Raw genomic sequence first — 26,199 nt, 5'->3', positions numbered from 1 at the left:
AAAAGGGGCTGACACCAGTCAAATGAGACAATGTGTTTCAAAATAAATAATATGAATAGATAACACTCTGAGTAACACAAGAACACACAGGTTTAAACTGATACTAATTTTTTTAAGTGAGGGAGAAAAAAACTCTTCTTAGTAGAATAATGTCAAATGACAAATGTAGAATAATGCAAAAAGAAAACTGCCATTTACAACTACCGTAACTGATTCAGGCAAGAATCATCAATGAATAATAAAATCACTGGGTGTATTGAGGAACAAGATACACATATAATCTCAAAGTATTTTCCCACTGATTACTTATTAATTACAAAGGGGGAAATGTATCTTTACCATGCAGAAATCTGTCAAATCCCACCTTCATCTAATGATCAAATTTATTCTCACCAAAATTACTGTCACAGGCACCATGTCACACACTGAGAACACAGCACCTATGTACTATTCCTGCAAAAATGTTTAAGCTGAATCTACTCATGAAAAAAATTAAAACAATCAGACAAATCCAAATTGAGGACACTCTACAAAACAACCCGCTAGAGTCTTCAAAACTGTGAGGAGGGTGAGGGAAAAGGGAGAAGAGAGGATGTAGAAGAAGGGTGGGGAAGCACTGCAGATTAAGAGATGTAACAAACAAACGCAATGTGCAGTCCTTGATCCAAATATGAATTAGAAAAAAAAGTCATATATAAGTGTGCATACACACACACATATATTACATAGGCACATAATTGAAGAAATCTGAATGTGGAATGTATTTCAGACTATAGTATTGTGTCAGTGCTAAATTCCTTGAGTGTGATCACGTGGTTATATAGAATGTGTTGATTTCTAGAAGATTCATGTTTGCATGCTATAGAATTTTCAGTGGTAAAGTGTTATGATCATAATATCTGCAACCTTTAAATAATTCATACATTTTTAATATATAAATACAGAAGCAAAGTAGCAAATTGTTAGCAATTGGTGAATCTATATGAATGGTACTTGGGTGTTCAATATACTATTCTTGCTACTTTTCCCTAAGTTTGAAATATTTCAAAATAAAAAGTTGTGAGGATGGAGAAGGAAATGGCAACCCACTCCAGTATTCTTGCCTGGAAAAATCCATGGACAGAGGAGTCTGGCAGGCTGAAGTCCATGGGATTACATGACTGAGCATGTGTGCATAAGGGTGGAGGGAGATGGGTTGGTACCAATAAACTGGTAGAAAAAAAAAAAAGTTGTGAGGAAAAAGTAAAAGGAAACGCCTTCCAAATTCTGTTTTCACACTTAAAAAAAGAAGCAGATAAACTAACACCTTTGCTATCCAAAATTATGAAGCAATTAACCACTCACAAAAAGTTCTCTGGATAGCTGACAATCCCTTACAGTTATCATTTTCTATAGAATGTTCTCCAATGAACCATATGCTTTATTATAATCTTAATTTCTTATATATGATGCTCTGGATATAACTATAAATTAAAATGTTGGTACCGTAAGTACTGGACTGAATAACTTAGCTTACTGCTATAACACTGTATTCAGTGAAGCCTCCCTCAGTCCTCTGAACTGGAGCTGGTAATATAAAACTAATTATCTTAGGACAGTGCTATCAAAATTATGAGCTATATTACTGACATTCTGTAGAAGGAGAAAAAAGTCAAAGTTAACAATAGTTTTGACCTAAAATTTCTCTATGTATTTAATATACCAAACATATATGCACAGTAATTATTATATAGTAACTTACACAGGAAGCTTATTTAAGAAATGGTATATGGTACAGCAAAAAGTATCCCAGATAACCATGTACAAACCAATGACCCAAGACATGAGCACTGGACATGCAAACCGATTCACTGATGTACAGGCAGCATTTTCCAAATGTCCTTTGCGTATCCGGGCTTCCCAGGTGGCGCTAGTGGTAAAGAGCCTGCCTGCCAATGCAAGAGATGCAAGAGACACGGGTTCAATCCCTGGGTCAGTAAGATCCCCTGGAGGAGAGGATGGAAACCCACTCCAGTATTCTTGCCTGGAGAATCCCATGGACTGAGGAGCCTAGCAGGCTTGCGAAGAGTCAGACATGACTAAAGCGACTTAGCATGCACACATGCTTTGTATATCCTTTATTCAACTGCTGCTGACCTGCTAAGAAGACTGAAATACAACATGATATTCATTGCGAACTATGAACATAGGAATTGAATTGGAACCATTCTGTGTATCAAATTTACTTCTCTGAAGCTTTTCATTTTCTGTCACTTAATATTTTATATCTCATTATCCTATTTACATATTGTAGCATTTAAAGTACCATGTGCCTGTGTGTCTGTGAGATACAGACACATAAGACACTAAGGCCCCTGAAGAGTTCCCTAATCTGTGCCTTCAATGCACCTGTTTACTCATGTAAACATGTCAGCAGCTCCCAGTTACTAGACACAGCATTAGATGCTGGAGATATAAATACACACACACACAAACACACACACACACATATACATCTAGATCTCTGCCCTCAATGAGCTCACAGTCTAGTTGAGAAAGAGACTTTAAATAACTCAGTGAAACAGTAATACTAAAAAAAGATACAAACAAACTGTCCCAGTGACTCCAAGAACTACTTCTCTTCTGTCTGTAGCTCATTACCTAAGTACTAGAAACAACTTCAGCAGCCACTAGTTCTTCCCCTTTCTTCCCCTCTTCATTTTGTAAATTTCCAAAAATAGAGCCAATCCTTCATAAGTACCAACAGTCAATGAAAAAAATATTTTCTTGTCTAAAAAGGGCCAGTCATGTAGTCCATGTGGTATCATTTGGGTGGCTCCGGTGTTCCCCTCTTATTCATTCAGAAAAATGAATAAATATTAGCTAGGGGTTTAATGTAGAGCACTTTTAGATGGAAAAAAGAGAGACTGCTGGGCTCTAGAGTTTTGATCCTTCCTTTAGAAAGCAACTACTTCACGAAAGTAGTTTTCTTTGTAACTGACCACAAACAATAGAGTTTAGAGCATATAAATGTTTACTGAAATGTTTCAAACTATAATTTGAAACTCACAGGGTATGAAATCAAATTAGTGGATCAAACACCAATGTTTTTAACAAAATAGAATAGCATAAAAGAGAAGCTATCAAGAACATGATATAAAAGGTACCTCTTAATTAGGTAAAGTGTAAATAGTTAGAAAACTACTGACTTTACATCTAATACCACCATGCAATCCTATTTATTATCTCATGTTTTCATGGGTCCTTTCTGTTTGTTGTAAAGAACTGATAATCAGTCTTTCACAAATAAAGTTAGATTAAAAGAGAAGGGCTCCTGCAAAGGGGTCAGGACTAAAAAATACCAACTATGGGAAGTAACACTGATGAATAAGACAGACTGTGGGCTCAGAAATCAGAATGTTTCAAGGCTCAAATCCCTATTACCTTTATGACCTTGATAGCTGCCAAACTGCTGTGCCTCAGTTTCCTCATTTATAAAATGAGCTGCATGAGGATTAAATGAGATAACAAGAAGCCTTTAGCACAGTACCTGACATTCAGAAGTATCTAATAAGTGTTAGCCATATTATCATCATCATTATTAGGTAATATCTCTCTAAATACTAAAAACTGACTTTTAAGAAGAAATTTGGAAACGCACATGCTTTTATTAAAATATTCTAGTTAACACCAGAATTAAAACAGTATTATTAAAAGCCTCCAAAACCAATATCCAAGAAACAACAGTAACCCAGTTGGAGGGAACACAATTCATCAGAGGAACAGCAACCATTGTAGGTGGAAAGATACTAAAGACAGTACTGTGGAGGAATTTGCATTAATTTGGGCAAAGATCACATAGTCCAGAGGTCAGCAAACTATGGCCCATAGACCAAACCTGTTCACTGTTTTGGGGTCACGAGGTAAGAATGATTTTTACAGATGAACATTCTCAATTGATCCAATGATAGGGGACACTAACTTTGAACCCTAACAAAGGTAAATATTATCCTATAAAAAAGAATTATATTCTTCTCATTATTAGACCAAATACAACAAAATACTATATTCAATTACTGTATTTTGATTTCACCAATAAAACTTTGTGAAATTTATAAAAAAATAAAAGCCTCAAATTAAATGTCTATATGTTAGATAATTAATGTTACTCTTTACTTTCCCCAACCCTTCCCTATTCATATTAACTACTGAATGTCCCATTATTTGCCAGATACAGGGAAGCAACATGACTATATCAACAAATAAAAGAAGGTAAAAGCTCCTGCCCTTATGAAGCTTCTTTCTAATGAGCAAAGAAAAAAGTTACATGGTAGAAAGCAGAGAATGTTAGAGCAGAGAGCAATTTTAGATGCAGTACTCAGGGGAGGCATGACTGAGAAGGTCATTTTTGGCAGACTTGAAAGGGAGTGCAAGAGGGAGTCATATGGATACTCTGCCTGGAGCACGTGCCTTGAAATGTGTTCCAGGCAGAAGCAAAAACAGCACGAAGACCTGATGAAGAAGCACACAGGCCTGTCCCTGGAAGAGCAAAGGGACCAGTGCACAGAGGCCTGCTCCCAGAAGAGCAAGGAAGCCAGTGCATCATGCTGAGAAAAGCAGACAAGCAGAGTAGTCAGAGAGAGAACAGGAGCTACAGGTAATGTAGGGCCTTGGTGGCCGTGGTAATAAACCTCAGCTTTTGTACTTCTAAGTAAGACAGGACTTTGGGCAAAAGAACACAGTCACCTCCCTTACACGACAAGTTCATGAATTTTCACCTTGCTTCTTTTCCTACTGATGTGTTCGATACAAAAAGCTTAGACTATGTCATAAGCATGCTACTGCACTAACAGAAAAACCAGTTAATGTCTGTAATATTACAAATTGGCAAGAAAACAAAATTAAGACCCTATCAAAAAAACAAACAAAAAACTTAATAAGATGTTTTCAATAAGAAATGAAATCAGTAACTTTTTTAAAAAGCCTAGCTACACTATCACTAAAAAGATATTCTAATTAAAGTTATCTTAATTAGGTAAAGTGTAAATAGTTAGAAAACTATTTTAAATACTTAAATTAGTTAAATATTGTTTAACTATTAAAACAAAACAAAATATCATTCATCACTGTCTGCTCGGGAAACTGGTAGTAATAAAAATTGCTTCAGGTCTAAAATCCTGTATCCGAAACCTCTGGTTTCAGAACACTTTCAGAAGTGTTTTGAATTTCAGAATAGTTAAATTATAAAGAGGTGATATTGCACAGCTATCTTAGATTAAGTAACATTCTTGGTTGGGTCTGTCTGTATTACCACACTGCTATTAAAATTTCTTTGGAAAACCTTAAGAATGTTCACTCTAAGGACTTCCTTGGTGTCCAGTGATTAGGAACTCCCCTTCCAATGCAGGGAATGCAGGTTCAATCCCTGGTCAAGGAACTAATATCCCACATGCCACGGAGTGGGCATCTGGACCCAGGCGCCACAACTAGAGAGAAGCCTGCATGCTGCAACTAAAGAGGCTCACACACCAAAATGAAGAACTCACAAGCCACAACTAAGAACCGTCACAGTGAAATAAATATTTTTTTTAAAAAAGAATGTTCACTCTATGGGGAATAACTAATGTATAAACAACCTAACATCAGTACAGGTCAAGTATGGCTGCCAAATTAATTACAAAAACTTTTGTAGTTCAAAAACCATAAAAATAACCAGATGCAAGGTGGGTCACAATATCAGATCACTTGGGGGAACTGTTCCAAATCACAAAACCCTTTCCACTGAAGATTACACACTTCCCTAGTAGATTGTATAGTAAGTCACTGGGACTGACTCAAGTATGGATTGGGCATACTACACAATTCGGAAATTCTTGAAGTTTGTAAAATAATCTATAATATTTCCATTCAATAAGAAGTATCTTAAAAAGAAAACAGAAAAAAAAAAAAAGAATACCAACTTAAGGACTGAAATTTCCCAAATATTAATCTCCTTGGAAAATTCTATTCACTTGAAGAGTGAAAACTGAAAGTGAAAATGTTAGCCACTCAGTTGTGTCTGACTCTTTGCAACCCCATGGACTATGCAGCCCACCAGGACTATGGAGCTCCTCTGTCCATGGAATTCTCCAGGCAAGAATACTAGAGCGGATAGACATTCCCTTCTCCAGGTGATCTTCCCGACCCAGGGATCGAACCTCAATCTCCATACTGCAGGCAGATTCTTTACAGTCTGAGCCACCAGTAGTCTATATTAATGAGCACATATCACATTCACAGCATTATAAGTACCAGGTAATACCAGTAGAAAGGCTTAAATAGGTAGACAAGGGGCTGACTATGGGTTTAGATTTTACTTTACAAGCAGATAGAAAGGAAATAACAAAATTCTGAGCAGAGGTATAAAGTGGTCAGGTGTGCATGTCAGATCACTCTGGTAGTAATATAGAGGATGGATTAAAAGGGCAACACCAATGGCAGAATGCACCTTAAGTAGACTATTATAAAAGTCTAGATAAGACACAATGACCTTTCAAAAAAATGACCTTTCATAAGTTATGCCCAAGCATCATCCTGCCAAGTGGTGATAGGGCTACAAGACAGCACTATGAGGGCAGAAAGGGAAACTGAACAGTGATGATGAGAGGCAATCCAGACAGGCGGTAAGAAAATGATATCCATTTTACAGTACCAGGCAATAGGCAGTGACCCAGGCAAGTAAAGCCCGAGCTGTAGAGAGCAGATAAGCAGGTGGTACCCCAGCCGTCAGAAACACACATTAGGGAAACACGTCCTAGGTCACGGTTCTTGAGAAAAGGCTTACAGCACAGCACAGAGCCCCAGTTATATACTGGAGCTCACGAATTCAAAAACAGGAGACAGAAAACAGGGCAGCAGCAGAAAAGACACAGGTTCAGTACTCAAATTAACCTACTTTCAAAACCTAAATCTCTTATTTTCTAGCTGTGAAGGTCTAGACAACTCAGCTTTTTGAGCCTCAGCTTCTCTATCTATAAAAAGCAGATAATACTACCTATTGCACAGGGTTGGTAGGAGAACGAAATGTGATCTCATACATTAAAACATCTGGTACAGTTCAAGGAATATTAGTTTTATCCTTTTCTTCTTATAAAAAGATAAGTTACTGAGTTTTTTCATCTAACCTATAGAAATAAGGAAGTCTTATTTATTTATTTTTTCATTTATTTATATTACTTGGAGGCTAATTACTTTACAAAGGAAGTCTTTTGCTTGGCCACAAGGTCTGAAAGCCTACCCAAAGGGGCACTGTGCTGTGCTTAGCCATTCAGTAGTGTCCAACTCTTGGCAATCCCACAAACTGGAGCCCTCCAGGCTCCTCTGTCCCTAGGGATTCTCCAGGCAAGAACACTGGAGTGGGTTGCCATGTCCTCCTCCAGGGGATCTTCCCAACTCAGTGACTGAACCCAGGTCTCCCAAAATTCAGATGGATTCTTTACCGTCTGAGCCACCAAGGAAGCCCAAGAATACTGGATTGGGTAGTCAATCCCTTCTCCCGGGGATCTTCCAAATCCAGGAATTGAGCTGTAGTCTCCTTCTGCAGGCTGATTCATTACCAGCTGAGCCACCAAGGAAGCCCAAGGAGGCATTAGAGGACTTCAGGTAAAGAAAGAAAGGCTGGTCACTGATGCAAAATGCCTCATAGGAGCTCCAGTCCATATAGAGGTGAAAGTAAATGAGTTACACAAGTAAAAGAATCTAAAAAACTAGAGCAGAGTAAAAGTTTAAATAATTAGGATCAGCTAGCCTACTCTACCCACTCCAGTGTTATTGCCTGGAGAAACCCAGGGACACAGGAGCCTGGTGGGCGGCCATCTGTGGGGTCGCACAGAGTCGGACACGACTGATGTGACTTAGCAGCAGCAGCAGCAGCCTAAGAGTATACCCACACAACAGAACATGTCACTGTATTTAAATAAGCAAGGAAAAACGTGGGAAGCTCTCTGTATGCTGAGTCAAAGGCTCTCCAAGGTATGTTTTAAATGAAAGAATTACTATATAAAACATTAATATAGTGGGCTATCATCTACATACAAAGGTAGGGGAAAACAATAATTTACATTTGTATTTTTTTTCTCTTTGCATAAACACTGGTAAAATATACAAAAACAAAAGTGGTTACCTATAAAGCGCAGGGAAGGGAGAGACAGAGATAAGAGTAGTATTGAGACTTCTAATTATATGCTTTTTTATATTATTTTGAAATTTGAATGAAGTAGCCATACTTAACAATTGTCTAACAAAAGCGCAATACCCATATTTAATTAATAGCAAAACTAACAACGACCCCTGAATAACTCCAGAACTCACCATAAGATGGCAATCATTTGAAATGGGTATAGGGAGTTGGCTCAGATGACTACCAAAGTTCATTCAGGACATTTCTTTGAGAGCAGCTGTTGCCGTGTAGTTTCTCTTATCTATCTTTCAAATAATTACTACAGTTTCTTTCTTTTAATCCCCCCAAAATATTAAGGTGCATGTAATCTTAACCCTTGGACTGCAAGGAGATCCAACCAGTCCATCCTAAAGGAGATCAATCCTGGGTGTTGACTGGAAGGACTGATGCTGAAGCTGAAACTCCAATACTCTGGCCACCTGATGCAAAGAGCTGACTCATTGGAAAAGACCCTGATGCTGGGAGGGATCGGGGGCAGGAGGAGAAGGGGACGACAGAGGATGAGATGGCTGGATGGCATCACCGACTCGATGGGCATGAGTTTGGGTAAACTCTGGGAGCTGGGGATGGACAGGGAGGCCTGGCGTGCTGCGATTCATGGGGTCGCAAAGAGTCGGACACAACTGAGCCACAGAAGTTAACTGAATCTTAAAAGAAAAGATATTTTTTCAGAAATTCCACAGCGTCCGGTGGTTAGGATTTGGCACTTTCACTGCCAGGACCTGGGTTTGATCCGTGACTGGAGAACTGAGATCCTGCAAGACAAGTGGCACAGCCAGAAAATAAGATATTTTTCTTGATTCTGCCCCCTCTTCGTCTGTGACCCAAGAGACCGTCCCTCCCCCTTATGCCCACACCCCGTAGTGTCACCTGGTCTACATTCACTGCTATGTCTAGTTTCCTGTTCGCTCGCTCATCATCACACCCTTCCACTGCAACTCTTCTGCTACAGTGAACCTCAGACTTGACTACACCTTAGAGTAACGGCAGCAGCAGCAGCACAGCCTTTACGCAGGGTTCCTGTGTGGTGACCTCCACATTCTTCACCCGCCCTTTAAAAACTCTATGCAGTCTGAAAAGAAACCTGCAGAATTGGTATTTTTATTCAGTAGCTCACTTGATTCTGATACAAGTGGTCTGCCTGAACACCTGAAAACCAATTACCGAAGGTCATAATATGCTGTTGTTTAGTCACTAAGTCATGTACAATTATTTTGCAACTCCGTGGACTGTAGCACAACAGGCTCTTGTGTCCATGGGATTTCCCCGGCGAGAGTGCTAGAGCAGACTGCCATTGCCTTCTCCAGGTCTTTCCAGCCGAGGGATCAAACTCGCACCTCCCGCACTGGCAGCTGGGTTCTTCACCACTTAGTCACCAGGCAGGTCCAGGGTCATAACAACCTTCCCCAAATTCAAAGCACTTTGGATCTCATGTCTCTCTCTCTGTAGCATCTGACACCTTACACTAACATCTTCCATCACCTTCCCCTACACAACTGGACTCTCCTCTCTTTTCTGAGAGCTCTTATCCTTTACATGATGTGGGAGGGGCCCTCACAGTGGCCTTCATCCTAACTTTACACACACTTCATAAGCAGTACAAGTCACAACCACTGCTTCAACTACCATCTGTATAACACTAAATTCTGACACTTTGACGTCCCAAGAATTTTCAGGAAGCTGGAGGTTATGCAGTCAGTACAGGAGGAAGAAGATGCTTCAATATCATGCACATCTGAATTCAAAGTATCTGTTATTTACATGGTAATACATCCAAAGTCACACATCTTTCTGAATTTCATCATTGTTATCCTCCGGGATAAGACCTTTAAAACTAGGGATAACACCTTTCTGACAATTTCTGTTTGAATTAAATAAGGGAAATAAAAAAATTAAATGAGAATTTTCTTTCCCTTCCTAGCTCAGACCTGACGGCATGCCCTGTGGACCCCATGGCATGGCCTGAGGTGGCAGGCAGGAAACAGCTAGCCTGGGGCAGAGAGTCTGGCAACTACAAGCGGGCTGAGCAAGTAAGTAAGTGCACCAAGGGTAACGGAGCCAACCTCTCACTGCTGAAGACAAGACTCAAAATGCAGAAAAGGGACAACTGGAAAGAACTCTGGAGTGCTGGACTGAAAATGGATTATCAGTGTGAACTTTTGAATATCAGTCCAGTTCAGTTACCTAGCTGTGTCCAACACTCTCTGTGACCCCATGGACTGCAGCACGCCAGGCCTCCCTGTCCATCACCAACTCCCGGAGTTTACTCAAACTCATGTCCACTGAGTCAGTGAAGCCATCCAACCATCTCATCCTCTGTTGTCCCCTTCTCCTCCTGCCTTCAATCTTTCCCAACATCAGGGTCTTTTCAAATGAGTCAGTTCTTCTTTTAAATATACATACATAGTTAGATGAAGAAAGATATTCAAATGTGTATATAAATATGTATATTCAAATGCATATATATAAGTATTTCCTAGCTCTGTCTGCCTTAAATGTGATGACACTCCAGCAGAAATGAGCACATTAAGTACCAAAATCTTGGTTTCTGATACCACCTTCATTAAAAGAAATCAGGATTCCTAGGGAAAATGAATGATTCCAGAGTTGGGTCAGGAAAAGTATAAAATGAGTCTAGAACTCATTAATGTGCCAGAAAGTAAGGAAATACTCAAAGGCTAGGATGTGTCAGAAAGATGGGGGCCATCTTCAAGGGGCTCCCACTACTCAAATACAAGACAATTTAAGTGTCAAAATAAAATCTGAAATTATAATAACTTATAAAATCTACTGAATAGGAATATAAATCCATGGGTATACTGATATAAATAAATAAATGAATTTATTTATTTACATCAATAAGTGAATGAACAAATACATGAAAGAAAGGAAATTTTTGGTAAAAAAAAAAAAAAATTAATAAATGCAGGTGGCAGCCTTCATAGTAGTGGTTGATCCAAGCAAGTCATCAGTGGACCGAAAGGCTGGTGGGCAGAGATCTGAGGAGGAACAGAACATCAACAAAGTCTTGGAAATCCTCCCACAAAAGGCTTACCAGTTACAAGAGGGAAAATGATGACTGTATAATAAAGAAACTCAACAGAAATGAACTTAACAAGGTGTTCAAGGTTAAACAGAGTCAGTGGTGGGACAACACGCTGTGCCTCCTAGAGATACACTAAGAACAGCACCATTTCTATAGTATTCCTGTCAACTTGTATACAGTCCCCACACAAGCAGCTACTGAATGAACAGAAGTTAAGGAACATCTCAAAGAGCAAAAAAGTCAAGGCCATAAAAAGACAGGGAAATATCAAAGGCCCCAAATATTCAGCGCTGTTCCAAACTGAAGGGCACTAAAGAGACATGACAATTAAATACGGTATATGATCCTGAACTGGATCTTGGGCCAGAAGGGAAAGAAAGACACTATTCAGGCAGTTGGAAAACAATGAATGGCCTCTGGGTTGATTTTCCAGCCACAGGACTGGAAAAGGTCAGTTTTTAATTCCAGTCCCAAAGAATGGCAATGTCAAAGAATATTCAAACTACCACACTATTGCACACATCTCACACACTAGCAAAGTAATGCTCAAAATTCTCCAAGCCAGGCTTCAACAGTACGTGAACTGAGAACTTCCTGATGTTCAAGCTGGACTTAGAAAAGGCAGAGGAACCAGAGATCAAATTGCCAACATCCGTTGGATCATAGAAAAAGCAAGAGAATGCCAGAAAAACATCTACTTCTGCTTCACTTACTATGCTAAAGCCTTTGTGTGGATCATAACAAACTGTAGAAAATTCTTAAAGAGGTGGGAATAACAGACCACCTTACCTGCCTCCTGAGAAATCTGTATGCAGGTCAGGAAGCAACAGTTAGAACTGGACATGGAATGGAGTGATTCCAAATTGGGAAAGACTGTGTATTGTCACCCTGCTTATTTAACTTATATGCAGAGTACATCACGTGAAATGCCAGGCTGGATGAAGCATAAGGTGGAATCAAGACTGCCAAGAGAAATATCAATAACCTTAGGTATGCAGATGACACCACCCTTATGGCAGAAAGCAAAGAGAAACTAAAGAGCCTCTTAATGAAAGTCAAAGAGTAGAGTGAAAAAGCTGGCTTAAAACTCAACATTAAAAAAAAGAAGATCATGGCATCTAGTTCCATCACTTCATGGAAAATAGATGGGGAAACAGTGGAAACAGTAACAGCCTTTATTTTCTTGGGCTCCAAAATCACTGCAGATGATGACTGCAGCCATGAAATTAAAAGATGCTTGCTCCTTGCAAGAAAAGCTATGACAAACCTAGACAGCATATTAAAAAGCAAAGACATTACTTTGCCAACTCAGGTCCATATAGTCAAGGCTATGGTTTTTCCAGTAGTATGCATGGATGTGAGAGCTGGACCATAAAGAAAGCTGAGCACCGAAGAATTGATGCTTTTGACTTGTGGTGTTGGAGAAGACCCTTGAGAGTCCCTCGGACTGCAAGGAGATCAAACCAGTCAATCCTAAAGGAAATCAGTCCTGAATATACATTGGAAGAACTGCTGCTAAAGCTAAAGCTCCAATACTTTGGCCACCTGATGAGAAGAGCTGACTCACCAGAAAAGACCCTGATACTGAGACAGACTGAAGTCTGGAGAAGGGGTCAACAGAGGATGAGATGGGTGGATGGCATCACTAACTCAAGGGACATAAGTCTGAGCGAGCTCCAGGAGCTGATGATGGACAGGGAGGCCTGGCGTGCTGCAGTACATGGGGTCACAAAGAGTCAGACACAACTGAGCAACTGAACTGAACTGATAACTGATTTACAATGTAGTGTAAGTTTCAAGTGGACAATACAGTGATTCAGTTTTATATATGTGTGTGTGTGTGTGTTAGTCGCTCAGTTGTATCCAAATCTTTGTGACCCCATGAACTGTAGCTTGCTAAGCTCCTCTGTCCATAGAATTCTCCAGGCAAGAATACTAAAGTGGGTTGCCATTTCCTTCTCTAGGGGATCTTCCCGACCCAGGGATCAAACCCAAGTCTCCTGCACTGCAGGAAGATTCTTTACTCTCTGAGCTACCAGGGAAGTCCCTTTATTCTTTTTCAGATTCTTTTCACTTACAGGTTATTACATAATATTGAGTACAGTTCCCTGTGCTACACAGTAGGTCCATGTTAGTTACCTACTTTATACATAGTAGTTTATACAAAGGGGTTTTTCTGGTGGCTCAGTAGGTAAAGAACTGACTGCAATACAGGAGACCCAAGTTCAATCCCTGGGTGGGGAAGATCCCCTGGAGAAGGGAATGGCAACCCACTCCAGCAGTTTCAGAAAATAGCAAGGAGAGATAAGACCTTAAAATGAACAATGCAAAGTTATAGAGGAAAACAAGAGAATAGGAAAGACTATAGAGATTTCTTCGAGAAAACTGGAGATATCAAATGAACATTTCATGCAAACACAAGCACAATAAATGACAGAAACAGTAAGGACCTAACTGAAGTAGAAAGAAATTAAGAAGAGGTGACAAGAATACACAGAAGAACTATACAAAAAGGTCTTAATGACCGGGATAACCACAATGGTGTGGTCACTCATCTAGGGCCAGACATCCTTGAGTGTAAAGTCGAGTAAGCCTTAGGAAACATTACTATGAACAAAGATAGTGGAGGTGATGGAATTCCAGCTGAGCCATTTAAAATCCTAAAAGATGATGCTGCTAAAGGGCTGCAGTCAATACGTCAACAAATTAGGAAAATGCAACAGCGGCTACAGGACTGAAAAAGGTCAGTTTTCATTCCAATCCCAAAGAAGAGCAATGCCAAAGAATGTTCAAACTACTGTACAATTGCACTCATTTCACATGCTAGCAAGGTTATGCTCAAAATCCTTCAAGCTGGCATCAGCAATATGTGAACCGAGAACTTCCAGATATACAAGCTGGGTATACAAGCTGGATTTCGAACAGGCAGAGGAACCAGAGATCAAATTGCCAACATTCATTGGATTATGAAGAAAGGTAATTTGAGAAAAACATCTACTTCTGCTTCATTGAATGCTAAAGCCTTTGACTGTGTGGATTACAACAAACTGTGGAAAATTCTTAAAGAGATGGGAATACCAGACCACCTTACCTGTCTCCTAAGAAATCTGTATGTGGATAAAGAAGCAACATAGAACAATTGCCCGGTTCAAAATTGGGAAAGGAATATGACAAGGCTGTATATTGTCATTCTGCTTATGTAACTTCTATGCAGAGTCTATCTTGCGAAATGCCAGGCAGGATGAATCACAAGTGGGAATCAAGATTACTAGAAGAAATATTAATAATCTCAGATATGCAGATGATACCACTAAATAGCCTCTTGATAAGGGAGAAAAAGGAGAGGTGAAAAAGATGGCATGCAACTAAGCATTAAAAAATCTTAAGATCATGTCATCCAGTCCCATTGCTTCATGGCATATAGAATGGGAAAAAGTGGAAGCAGTGATAGATGTTATTTTCGTGGCCTCCAAAATCACTGCTGACAGTGACCCTAGCCATGAAATTCAAAGACGCTTGCTCCGTGGAAAGAAACCTATTACAAACCTTGTTGCTGTTCAGTTTCTAAGTCGTGTCCAACACTTTGTGAGCCCATGGACTGCAGCACGCCAGGCCTCCCTGTCCCTCACTAACTCCTGGAGTTTGCTCAAACTCATGCCCATTGAGTCAGTGATGCCATCCAACCATCTCATCCTCTGTCGCCCCTTTCTCCTCCTGCCCTCAGTCTTTCCCAGCTCAGGGTCTTTTCCAATGAGTCAGCTTTTCGCATCAGATGACCTAGATGCAAAACCTAGACAGTGTATTAAACCTAGACAGTGTGTTAAAAAGCAAAGACACCATTTTCCCAACAAAGGTCCATATAGTCAAAACTATAGTTTTTCCAGTAGTCATGTATGGATGTGAGAACTGGACCGTAAAGAAGACTGAGCACAGAAGAGCTGATGCTTTAGAACTGTGGTGCTGGAGAAGACTCCTGAGAATCCCTTGGACTGCAAGGAGATCAAACTAGTCAATCCTAAAGGAAAGCAACCCTGAATATTCACTGAAAGGACTGATGCTAAAGCTGAAGCTCCAATACTTTTGGCCACCTGATGCAATGAGCTAACTCACTGGAAAAGACCCTGATGCTAGGAAAGACTGAAGGCAAAGGAGAAGAGGGAGGCAGAGGATGAGATGGTTAGATAGCATCACTGTCTCAACAGACATGAATTTAAGCAAAATCCAGGAACAGTGAAGGACAGAGGAGCTTGGTGTGCTACAGTCCATGAGGTTGCAAAGTAGGACACAACTTAAAACGGAACAACAAGTGTTACAAGTGTGTAACAAGTGTGTATTAATCCCAAACTTCTAATTTGTACCTCTCCCTGCCTCCTTTTCCCTTCTGATAACACTAACCACACATAGCTGATACTGAATGATATTTGTCTTTCTCTGTCTGGCTTACTTTACTTAGTATGGCCATCTCTTAGGCCCATCCATATTGCTACCAATGGCATTAATTTCTTTCTTTTCTATGGCTGAGTAATATCCTATCATATATATGTACCACATCTTCTCTTTCCATTCATCAGTCAGTGGACATTTAGGTTGCTTCCATGTCCAGGCTGTGGTAAATAGTTCTGCAATGAACATTGAAGTGCATATATCTTTTTGAATTATGGTTTTCTCCACATATATGTCCAGGAGTTGGATTGCTGGATCATATGGTAGCTCTATTTTTAGTCCTTTAAGGAACCTCCATACTGTTCTCCATAGTGGCTGCACCAATTTATATTTTCACAATGTAGCAGGGATCCTTTTTGTCCACATTCTCTCCAGCATTTATTATTTGTAGACCTTCTGATGATGGCCATTCTAACTGATGAAAGGTAATATCTCATTGTATTCAGTTGTTTTGATTCACATTTCCCTAATAATTGGTAACGCTGAGCATCTCTTCATGTGCCTGTCAGTCATCTGCATGTCTTCTTTGAAGAAGGTCTATGTAGGTCTTTTGCCCAATTTTTGATTGGGCTTTTTTTTTAATATTGAGTTGTAAGCATCTGGGATTTTGAAGGTACTATTGTGTCAATGCTGATCTCCCGATTTGGGAGTTATGTAAGAGACTGCCCATGTTCTGGTAAAAACACACTAAATTATTTAGGAATGATAGGCATCATGTCTGCAACTTGCTCTGACATGGCTCAGGAAAGTCTATTTAGATGAGAAATGGTACTGTCCTCTGAAATGGTTATAAGTAGAGATGAAAATGACAGACTAAAAATAAGATGATTAGGTAGTTTCATTGAAATTTGAGAATTCAGTAACAGAGAAGGACAATGTCAAGGTTCCTTCTCTGGGCACCTGAAAGGGAAGGCTTCACTGCAACCCCTAGAGTGAGCCAAGTACAAGATGTGCGGGTTTATATTCTGTTTACACACAATATATATTTAGTACTGTGTCCAAAACTGGTTGAGGTTCATGTGTAGAGATGAGAGAGCTTATGGGTAATCTCTGTACCTTCCCCTCAATCTTGCTGTGAAACTAAAAGTGCTATAAAGAGTCAAGTCTCAGAAAAAGTAATTTTTTTAAGAGGCAAGAATAGTTCAAGGAAAAGGAAGTTGGTTGAAGGGGATTCTGAAGCTCTTTGTGCGATTTTTACAATTTTTCTGTATGTTTGAAATTATTTCAAAATAAATTAATTTTAAAAATTCAGTGAGAACTCATGACAAACCTTGGTGCCTAGCAAAACACCTGGTTCACTATAGGTACTCAATAAAAATTATTTGGTCTTCCCTTTCCAGTTGCCCAAAGAGAAGTCTTAGCAGCAACTCTTCCTCTTCCACTACAACCAAATGGACTCTCAGTTCTCAGGAAACTGCCTCATCAGTTTTCAGTTCCAGGCTGACACCCTCATCTTTATTTCCTCATTTCTGGCTCCTATCACCTCTCACCTGGACTACTGCAAGAGCATCCTAACCGGTTTCTCTGCTCCTTCTAACCTCATCTTTGCACCATCCTTATATCTTGGCATCATTATTTAGAAGTCAAGGTTTATCCTTCCTTATTCAAACATCTGTAATTGCTGCCAATGTAAACGCTGATTTCCCAAGAGGCAGACAGGAGACCCCTGTGGGCGTCAGCCATGCAGGAGAGCCAAAAGGATACTTCAGACACACACAGAAAGTGATCACCTAGTAATCCCTGGGGGGAGGAGGCGGAGAGAGGGGAGAAGAGATGAGGACTTTGACAGGACTTCCTTCATTTTTATATTAAGGTTTGGTATTGGTTTTATTTTTGGTTACAGACACTGAGAATGCCAGAAGTGTGGGTACCCTAAACTGTCCAACACTAACAGTGCTTTTCCCAATGCTTTTCACAACTTGCACCAAAGAAAATAATTTTTAGCTCACTGGGACAAGCCAAGGAGATTATTCTAGGTCAAAAGAAACCACCCTGGTGGGTCCATGTGCTTTGGTCACATACACTGATAGCTATCTTATTCTCTGGCACAATGATAAGCCATTCAAGGCACCCCAGTTGGGAAGCTCCATTCTAAAGATCTTAATATGATTGCACTCACAGCCCAAACAAGGACCCTCACAAGGTTTTATCTCCTACCACAGTCAACAAACATATACAAGCACACGGATTCACACATAAAATCAGACACCAACACCCACGTGATAGACCACTTCTCTAAATGCATGGATCCTTTCATGCTTGCCTTTTTGTACATGCTGTTCTCTCTACCCAGAGATCAATCCCAACTCATCCTTCAAGACGCTGCTCAAATGCCACTCTCCTTTCCACAGATCTTATTACACTTGTCACTCTGAATTGTAATTGTTGACATACGTTACCACCCTAGAATTTGAGCTCAAGGACAAGATTCATGTCTTATTTACTGGTATACCAGTGATCTCTATAACAAACATTCAAATGTCTGTTTAATTACACACAAAAAAATGTTCACTATATCATTTCCCAATAAGCCAAAATTTTCAAAATACATTAACTAAAACAACAAAGTATAATTTTATAACAAAATTAGCATTTTTCCCAAAACAAGAACACCCATCGTTATATAAGAGATTTGGCAGAGAGAGAGATTCAAACCATTATCCTAGTCCTAGAGTTTTAAGTTTTAGACTGAGGAAACAAACCTGCAAACAAACTATAAGCACAAAAATATTCACTGCAGATTATAACAGTGGAAACTTTAGGAACAACCAAAATATTTAACAAAAGGTAAAAGACTAAACCACCTGATTGATAAATCACCTGAATGTCTAAGCAATTGTTTAAATTCATGATGATGAGAATGGGAAAACAGGGGAAATAATATGTTACCATTTACTGATCATCTCTTCTATTTAAAGAATACTGCTGGATGCTTTATATATATTATCCTAATCCTCCCAACAATTCAAGGGCAAGTACTATTATCCTAAATTCATAGACAAGAAAGTAAGCACAGATGTTACATAGTTTTTCCAAGGTTTATGAGACCAGATTCTTACCCAGATCTCCCTCACTCCAAAGTCTGTCACCTTTTCCCTATATTGTTCTTCCCTACAATGCAATGTTTCCAATATATTAAACTCCAAAATTGTTATCTCTACCATACAACTATATTAAAAAATACAATAAGACAATGGCCTGGAAAGAAACAAAAATATCTTTTAGAGTAGTGATTATGGGTGAATGTTGTTATAGTATTTATAATTTTTTTATTAGCAACTTTTTAAAAGCAGCATTGCTGAGAAATGGTCTAAACTCATAAAGCAATACAGAAGAAACAACCCCTATTTTTTATTTTTTAACATGTTTATTAAGGACACACAGTAGGTAACATATAAAAACTTAAGAAAGATGAACACTAGGGGCTTCCTTGGTGGCTCAGTGGTAAAGAATCTGCCTGCCAATGCAGGAAACACGTGTTTGATCCCTGATCCAGGAAGATCCCACATGCCACAGAGCAACTAAGCCCATCTACCACAACTACTGAGCCTGTGCTCTAAAGCCTGGGAGCCACAACTACTGAAGCCCTTGCACCCCAGAGTCATGCTCTGCAACAAGAAACCACAAGAAGCCCGAGCACCGCAACTAGAGGAAAGGCCCCGCAGCACCCAAAGACCCAGCACGGCAAAAATATAAATAAAACTTTTTTTTTAAAGAGAAGGAAGAAATCAAGAAACTATACCTAAATAATCATATATTAACACCAGGGTACTCATTACTAGGATTCAAAAACTGATCATGCTGGATTAAGCAGCATTCTTCCAGAAAAAGGTGAATTCTGTGGAAGACTTGTGGACTGGAGATGTGCGTGCATGCTAAGTCACTTCAGTCGTGTCCAACCCTGTGCGACCCTGTGGACTGCAGCCCGCCAGGCTCCTCTGACCATGCGGATTCTCCAAGCAAGAATACTGGAGTGCGTTGCCATGCCCACCTCCAAGGGATCTTCCCAACTCAGGGATCAAACCTGCATCTCTTACATCTCCTGCATTAGGAGGCAGGTTCTTTACCACTAATGCCACCTGGGAAGCCCCGTGAACTGAAGACAGGAATGTTTAAACTGAAGAAACAAGGGAAGACGGAGGAAAAAAGAATGCTTTCTTTTTAAGCAAAAATGAGATACAGGGTTAGTGAGATGAAGTTGGCAGAAAACCTGTAAGGCTAAGCAAAGTAATTCCAATTAATTGATAAGCAACAAGAACTGTAATATATTCTCAAATGGCAAGTGGCACTGGGCTTTCCTCGTAGCTCAGTTGGTAAAGAATCTGCCTGTAATGCAGGAAACCTGGGTTTGATCCCTGGGTTGGGAAGATCCCCTGGAGAAGGAAATGGCAACCCACTCCAGTATCCTTGTCTAAAGAATCCCACGGACAGAGGAACCTGGCAGGCTACAGTCCATGGGGTCCCAAGAGTCCATGAGTCCGACACAACTTAGCAACTAAACCTCCACCATGTGGCATGCTGAAAATAAGATCTTTAAAGATTCAAACATTGTTTCAAAGTAAAGGACTGTCTTTTGGTTCAACACAATGTTTTTGCCAAATAACTGAGGGTAAAATAATCCATTATCCTTTATGTGCTTTAAACACACTCTTTGGAAAGAAAGAGAAACTGACTAAACAAACAGAAGTTTTTATATAAGGAGTGAGTATATGGGGAAGGGGTTCGTTGAGACATAATGCTTGCAAATATGAAATGCTACAGTACATTTTAATAAGAATCAAAGAACTTTAGAGCAAGAAGGGATACTAGAGATAATCTTTTAGTAATAACATCTTCTTCATTTTCACAAGGGATTAAATTGAGGCTCATGAACTAAGTAACTTAACTAACGTCATATACAAGCTAGTGGCAGATTCAATATCAAAACTCAGATTTTCGGGAATTCCTTGGCGGTCCAGTGGTTAGGAGCTTCCCTGATAGCTCAGTTGGTAAAGAATCTGCCTGCAATGCATGAGACCCAGGTTCAATTCCTGGATCAGGAAGATCCCCTGGAGAAGGGATAGGTTACCCACTCCAGTATTCTTGGGGTTCCCTGGTGACTCAGGCTGTAAAAGAATCTGCCTGCAATGCAGCAGACCTGGCTGGGTTCAATCCCTGGATTAGGAAGATCCCTTGGTGGAACGGGTTACCCACTCCAGTATTCTGGCCTAGAGAATTCCAGGGAATGTATAGTCCATGGGGTCCCAATAAGTCAGACACAACTGAGTGACTTTCACTTTCACTTTTTCACTTTCCAGTGGTTAGGACTCTGGGCTTTCACTGCAGGAGGTAAGGGTCTGATCCCTGGTAGGGGAACTAATATCCCACAAGATGAATAGTGAGGCTTGGCAAAAAAAAAAAAGAAAAAACACCCAAACCAAAAACAAACAAAACTTCCGGTTTTCTAGGTAGCAACATCTAAAGTTGTCCTGCCCAATACTATAGTTACTAGCGAAATCTAACTATTTATATTTAAGCTGATTAAAATTAAATACAATTTAAAATTTAGGTCCTCAGGCACAACAATCACATTTTAAGTGTTCGCTCTATGCCACACACGGTTAATGGCCACCACATCTGACAGTGCAGATTAAGAATTCTGCCACCACTGCAGAAAGTTTAACTGGACAACATGATCTAAAGAATAAGCTTCAGAATCAGACAAACCTAGTCAAATTCTTCTTACTAGCAGTATGATCCTTGACAAGTTATTCATGCTCCCATTTGGAAGAGGGGAGGAGAAGTAGGGGATGATAATCCCTACCTCACAAAGTATATTTGATGCTTATGTGGGATAACATGAAAAGCCCCTCCTGGCACGTAACAGACAATAAACACGTCCCTTCTGGATCCTTTTTCCTTTACATTCCTCTATAAAAACCTCCTTGTTAAGAGATACAATAACTCATAACACACCCAAATTAATATCTTTCCCACAAGATAGTCCACAGTGCCTAATTTTCATTCTGTTCCCCTCAATTCCTTCAGATACTTGCACCTCTCTTCCAGTGTTTCTGCTTAGGAGTAATGAAGAATGAATGTGGGGGAAATCACCTCTAATGAAATGGAGGAGAATGTAATAAATTTCCCCTCTAGTTTCCCATTCCATTTTAAGTATGACTGTACTGACTGATTACCCAATGAAAAAGAAATAAATTATATTCCTCATAGGTACCATACTTCCGCATTAAGAGAAGATTCTACACTTCTTCACTATATTCTTTCTCACCATCTGTGCTAATCGAATATTAAATGAAGAAATAACACCTTCCTCCTACATACTTTTCTGGCAAACAATAAAAAGATTTCCAGAATACTAAACCAATCTTTAAGGCTTCACAGCTTAACATAGTAAACTAATTTGACAAATCTAGACTACTGAGTATAAAAAACTTCATAACATGCATGTTATTACCCAGAAAAACAACAAAATTCAACTCAGCTTGGAATCAGTGAATTTCTGCCAATACTAAATTTTATTTAGAAGCAACAAATCATACTTAGCCACATTAAATCACACAGACTTGCCATTTCTAGTGAGGTCTCCAACTTTACATTTTGAATAACTAACAATTAAAGGACATCTTTAAAACATGTCTTTAAACATCCACCAAACAAGGTTCCTACATATTTTTAAAGCTTCCTTGTTGTTTAAAACTGACCATATTAATCCAGGGATGCGGGGAGGAGAGGAGGGAGTCCTCTCAGTAACAGTTAACAATGTCTCCTTGAAATTATCTGTCATTCTTACTTTGTTCCTCAAAGATAATTTACTTAAAAACATGACCACTGACGCATCCACCCTTAAAGAGCTCAGAATAAATCATAAGTAAATACTAAATAGATAACATTGCACACTATACTATCACACAATTTAAATTATGTTTAGTAGACGAAATTAAAATATTAGTATCTCAAATACACAAATCAGAGTTTAATAAGTCTATGGGAGCCACGTAAGTTAAAAAAAAAAAGCACTGTAAAAAGTTTTCATTACTATCCCACATGAAGTACTTCATATTAATACATCAAAGTTTAGGCTTCTATGCCTGAACTGATGAAATCTAATCGTGAGAGTTCTATATTGTTTTAAGCCCTTCTGTAATAATGAAGTGTACATTGGTCACAGTAGAATAGTTCAAATGAATTTTCCTGAGGCTGCATTCTAAGTACATCTGACCCAGAAAGTATTTTTAGCAAGTGTGTTCAATCAATGCTGGTTTATGCCTAGTCTAAATTAGAAATTGGGTGTCACAAATTTAAAGTAACAAAGTTACTAGGGATATTTTAAAAGATATTCAATTAGAAAATCGGGACAACCACAAAGTTTAAACAATTCAATACCCACAGCCTATAATCTAAGCAGGTTCTAGGAAAACAGGCAATAAGAAAGCCACATCTTCATCCATAACTACTTTTGAGGAACCTATGATTTTCTAACTTTAACCTACTCAATATTAATAAAACTGCAAAATAGTGATGGCTCCCTGTTTTCAAAATCTCTTGCCAAATGTTTAAAATAGGCCAGCTAAGTCACAAACACTCCCATATACAAAAGTAAGATCACCAGTCTCTTTTTAAAAATCACTCAAGATCATGACATTGTGGGACCACGCACATGTTTCAAAGAAAAGAGATGACAAAGATATGTGTGCCATTAAAAAGAGAGAGAGAGAGAGAGAGGCATAAAAATAGCTTCTGTGGTAATTGGAGCATAAATTTATTCTGACAAAAAATGGTGGGATCCACAAAATGATTGCGTCCTTCTACTATGAGTTAGTAAAGCTCTGTAGAGAAAAACTTTTGCTTACAAAAAGCCTTTAAAAAAAAAAAAAAAAAACTATAGGTTGAATTTCTCAAATTCAAGATTTAACTGATGTACTATCTAGCTCTATTCCATCAAGCATATTTTGGGCTCTGAACAATCATTTATTTTAAGGTCATCTCCTTCCCCCTTAAAAAACGTATTTTTCCCCCTCTGGCAACAGGGTTAAGGTTCAAAAAAATCAGGATAAAAAATGCCCTGGCCTAACTGTTCCACAGTCTTCTTTACAAGTCGGATACTTTGGCGTTTTGATTTTTTTCTCCATAAACATGGTTTAAACCATAATGTTTCAACTGGCCCCAAGATTTGGTTACATAAACCGAATATTACTCCAATCTCCGATTCTAACAGCAGCTGGTATATTGCAGATACACAGACTGTCCTAGAAAAAGCGCCTGAAAAACCTTACCCATACACATTGTCCTCCGCTGTGGTTCACTGCATAATGCCTCCCAGGCATAAAGTCTCCCATTCTAAGTTTCCCAGAACCATCCGTGCGTACATACGTGCCACCGTAAACTACTCCATGTTAAGGAAACCCTGGGAAGCGCATCCGCACGTCTATTTTGCTCCACCTCAACTTTTTCTTTTGGCTCAACTACAGGTTCCTAAACACAAGCATGCAAAGGCAGAATCATCAACGGCTTAAAACTTCAAGGGTAGGACAGTATGCCCAAGCAGCAAGTAGGAAGCTTTCAAAGGAGCCAATTTTTTTTTTTTCCTTTTTAAGGACTCCTATCAGCAATGGAAAACTCTGAAGATTCTAAAACCTCACCTAGAGTTTAGGGGCCATGGAACATTCCATCTCCGCACCTATTCCATCCGTTCTCCCCTGACTCCCCCAGAACAGAGATTCCAACTAAAACACCAGGAGGCTGAGAGCAGGGGTCCCGCAAAGAAAGGGAGTAGGCAAAAAGCATCCTTCCCCCTTGACCTGAAATCAGCCTCACGCCTTCGGCCGGCCCCACCTGGCGGGCCGCAGGTAGCAGCCTCGCGTGCCACGCAGGGCTGAGAAGCGGCAGGGGCCCGGAGCCTCTTACCTTCGTGTCCCGGCCGCGTCCTCCGGGCTGGAGAAGAGCCTGGAGGCTCGGCCGCGCCGCCCCCGGGGCTCCGTCAGCGCCCGCCCAGCAGCCGGCGCCGCAGCGGCCGCGCCACGGCCCCGAGCCGCCGGCACCACCTCATACTGCGGGGCTGCCGCGCGCTCCCGCGCCTCCCGGCGGGGATGAGCTAATCCAGCCCCGCAGCGACGTCGCGGGGGTGGGGGCCCCGAAGCGGGGCCCCGAATCCAGCCTCGGGCACCCTGGAGTCCTGAGAGAACGAAGTGCGGCCGCGAGGAGGAGGAGCGGAACGGCGCTGCTGCAGCGAACGGGCGGCAATCCTGAGCAGCGTTTGCGTGTGAGAGTGCGATGGGCGCTCAGTCCCTCCCGCCGCCGCCGCCTCCTCCGTCTCCTCCTCCTCCCTCAAGCACACCCCGTCTCCCAGGCCACAGCATAGCAACCGAACATGGCGGCTGCGCAGACGCCGCCAGTCAGCCGCTCGGAGCGGCGGCCGCGGCCACGGGAGGCGATCTCGCGAGAGGTGAGGCCGAGCCCCGCTCCCCGCCGGCGCGGGCTGGAAGCGGCCCCACCAGCCGGAGCGCGGGGGACGCGCAGGTGCGAGGGAGGAGGGACCTGGGCGGGTAGGCGGGGCTAGGGTGGGCGGGGCGCCGTGGCTCCGCGGCGATTGGTTACTGAACCTGGGACCCTTCCCCCCGCTGGACCTAGAGACTTGAGGGAGCCGATGGAGGGGGGAAAAAAAACCTCAGTTTAAAGTGGAAACCCGGACCTTTTGGCCCCAGGTTGTCCCAACTTCAGTGCTGAAAAAGGATACAGGTTTTAGGGTGCAGATTTGAATGACTTCCTCTCCTAAATATAGACCCTGAAACAAAGAACGTTCATTTATAGCGTTTGAGTGCCTCTGTGTGCCAGGAACGGTGTGCTGTTAAATATGAAATTAATTCGTGCTAACCAAGTGTATGAATCGGTTATTACCACGCCGGGGTTTTTAACCAGGTGATTCTAAAATCTTATTGGTGATACAAACTTACTGGAGGTGAGACAAATGCCTGTGGGCTGGATAATAGTGAAAATGATGGCGGGAGGAATTTTTGCATTCATTTTTGTCAGAGTCCTCTTCTGTCGTCAGACACCTTCTTGCTCTTCCTCGCTCTTAGCCTCAGCACCCCATCAGGGCTGTCCTTCATGAAACATTCTTTCAAAAATGACTTTCCCTCCAACCCGATAAAGGCCTATTTACTAATCAGGGATGGTTTTTGCAAGCTGAAACCTTGCAGATCTGTATAGATCTGTGAAATCTGCAGCTTCTAGGGACTCTCTTCTCCCTCTCACCTGGCTCAGTTTTTCCGTTTTAAAAAGACATACCATCAGTCCATGTTGTTCTCACTTTCCTTCCCACAGCTTGGTTCCAGCCAGGTCCCTTCCTCCTTCCCAGACAGGTTCTCCCGCCTCTGTGTCTCTCTGTTGTCTGCGCTTTATTCATACTGTTCCCTCCACTGAAATGCTCTTCCCTTCACGTCCATCCTGTCTACACTCAGTCACCCTCCAACAATGGATCTTACTTCTACCGGAAGTAAGAATTTCTTCCTCTTTG

General features: G+C 40.7%; 1 protein-coding gene across 2 annotated transcripts in view; it reads right to left on the bottom strand.

Moving 5' to 3' along the window:
• Positions 1 to 24,691, bottom strand: part of PTPN4 (protein tyrosine phosphatase non-receptor type 4) — a 185,286-nt gene extending 160,595 nt beyond the window's left edge. For both annotated transcript variants that reach the window (XM_061135467.1, XM_061135468.1), the window contains exon 1: positions 24,591 to 24,691. The gene's annotated coding sequence lies outside the window, so the exon portion shown is untranslated. The remainder of the gene's footprint in view (positions 1 to 24,590) is intronic.
• Positions 24,692 to 26,199: the final 1,508 nt, after the last annotated feature.

This window comes from Dama dama, chromosome 33 (assembly GCF_033118175.1).
Source record: "Dama dama isolate Ldn47 chromosome 33, ASM3311817v1, whole genome shotgun sequence".
NCBI lineage: Eukaryota > Metazoa > Chordata > Mammalia > Artiodactyla > Cervidae > Dama > Dama dama.
Note: the sequence above shows the minus strand (reverse complement) of the source record. Positions and strands in the feature narration are given on the sequence as shown.